Raw genomic sequence first — 2632 nt, 5'->3', positions numbered from 1 at the left:
GCTTGTTAAGACCAAAGAGGACGTGGCACTATTGTCCGTCCTCTCCGAAGTATTCTCCACCATAAGGAAGCATGAAATGAGGCTAAATCCCTCAAAATGCACCTTTGCAATAGAGGCTGGAAAGTTCCTAGGCTTCATGTTAACCCAAAGAGGCATAGAAGCAAATCCGGACAAATGCCAGTCTATACTCAACATGAAGAGCACAACTTGTGTTAAAGAGGTCCAACAACTAAACGGAAGGTTGGCAGCTCTATCCTGATTCTTGGCCGAGTTGTCCTTGAAATCATTTCCCCTTTACTCAATCCTAAGGAAAGGGGAGCAATTCGAATGGACCCCAGAATGCAAACAAGCCTTCCAAGACTTTTAAAGCATTCCTGGGGCATCCACCTATACTTACTCGACCTATTCAAGGGGAAGAACTCGTGCTATACCTGTCAGTAGGAAGCCGAGCTATAGCTTCGGCCTTGATCCGAGAAGATTAAAAGGGGCCGCAACCTATCTACTTCATCAGCAAAGCCTTACAAGGGGCAGAATTTAACTATCAAAAGATAGAAAAGTTTTCTTATGCCCTTATTCTCACATCCCGAAGGCTTCGACCCTATTTCCAGGCTCATACTATTAAAGTCCGTACCAACCAACCAATGAAACACATCTTACAAAAAATGGACTTGGCTAGAAGAATGCAACAGTGGGCGATGGAGCTATCTGAGTTCGACCTAAGGTACGAAGCTCGGACAGCCATTAAGTCACAATATCTAATCGACTTCATCGTTGAATGCACTAAAAGCCCGGGAAATCCTGTCATATGGAGTTTGTATGTAGATGGGTCATCAAACAAAGCAGGAAGTGGAGCTGGTGTTATCGTAGAAAGTGATCAAGGAACTCAGATAGAGCTATCCTTAAGGTTTATGTTCCTTGCCTCCAACAACCATGCAGAATATGAAGCTTTACTTGCTGGCTTGTAACTGGCTAAGAAAGTGGAAGTAGAAAAAAGTGATAGTGTTCAGTGATTCGCAAGTAATAACTTTGCAAGTTAATGGTACCTATCAAGCTAAAGACCCCACTATGAAGAAATACTTGGATAAAATCCAAGAACAGCTAACACACTTTTCAGAAAGTGAGGTTCAACACATAGCCCGGGAATTCGACGCCCGAGCTAATGTCATTTCTAAGTTAGCCAGCACCAAGCCAGGGCGACAATAGAAGCCTTATCTAAGAAACTCTACTTTCACCATCTATCTCAAAAAAGGAAGAAGCACTGACCATATCCAATCAACATTTAGGGTGGATGACTCCTATAGTCAACTACCTCAAATTCGACATCCTCCCCAAGGATGAAAAGGAAGCCAGAAGGCTCATAAAAGAGGCACAAAATTACACACTAGTCTACAATGTCTTTGACAGAGGAAAAATGTCGATAAAGATTTTCAAAATAAAATCTCGTTGCAAGTATAGTTCTAAACCAACAACAATCCTCCATCAAAGTTTAATTTGTTTGTCACAAATACAAACCCAATAAAATTAACCGAAGTATTCAAACCTCGGGTCGTCTCTCAAGGAATTGCAGAAAAGTGTAGTTTATTATTGATTATGGAAAAGTATATTTTTGGGGTTTTTGAAATAAGGAACAAGAATGTATAGATTGCGAGAAAGATAAACTAATAACTAAGAAAGCTCTTAGCAAATATTGAGAATTAGAAGTCCTATCCTCATTATCATCGTCAATTGTGATGGTAAATATGAATTGCTTTCACTTAGTTAACCTCTAACCAAGGGAGGAAGGTCAAGTGCATACAATCAACTTGAGTTCACAAGTCCTAGTCAACTCATAGTGAGAGACTAGTTTTGGTGAAGTTCAAGCTAACCGGCAATCTCTAATTACCATTCAACAAAAGACTTTTGATAACTCAAGAGTCTCTAAATACTCAATCCAAACTAAGAATACAAAAATCTAATTTAAAATCCAATCAAGCATTTTATCAAACACTTGGTAGGTACAAAATAAAAGCATAGAAAAGTAATAAGAGAATGTAAAATCTAAGACCAACAATTGCAAGGAATCAATAACACAAATTAAAGAAAGCATTAATATCATAAAAAATATGAATTGCATTAATAAAGATCAAGAGTAGCAAGAGTGCATAACATGAAGGCAACAAAGTGAAAGAAATCAACAAGAGAAGATAACTAAGGTACTAGAACAAATAAAAGTAGAAGAAAACTAAATTAAAGCAAGGTAGAAATCTGAATTTGAGAAGAAATAAAACTAAAAATCCTAAAACCTAGAGAGAGAAGAGAGCCTCTTTCTCTAGAAAACTACATCTAAAACTTAATGTGTGAATGAAAGTGTTAATGATTGAATGACCCCTTCCAGCTTCACTCTGCAGCCTCTAATCAGTATTTTCGGGCCTGAAACTGGGTCAAAAGCAGCCCAGAAATTACCCCCAGCATTTTCTGTAATTACAGCACGTGATGCTCTGTCACGCGTATGCGTCGTCCACGCGTGCGCATTGCTACCAGATTCTCAAAACTTCAACTTCTTGTGTTCGTTCCACTTTTGCATGCTTATTTTCCATCCTCTAAGCCATTCTTGTGCTATAAACCTTGAAAACACTTAACAAACATATCACGG

Source organism: Arachis ipaensis, chromosome B10 (genome assembly GCF_059453495.1).
Source record: "Arachis ipaensis isolate K30076 ecotype BB chromosome B10, ASM5945349v1, whole genome shotgun sequence".
Classification (NCBI taxonomy): domain Eukaryota; kingdom Viridiplantae; phylum Streptophyta; class Magnoliopsida; order Fabales; family Fabaceae; genus Arachis; species Arachis ipaensis.
The sequence above is the reverse complement of the archived record's forward strand: the minus strand, read 5'-3'. Positions refer to the sequence as shown.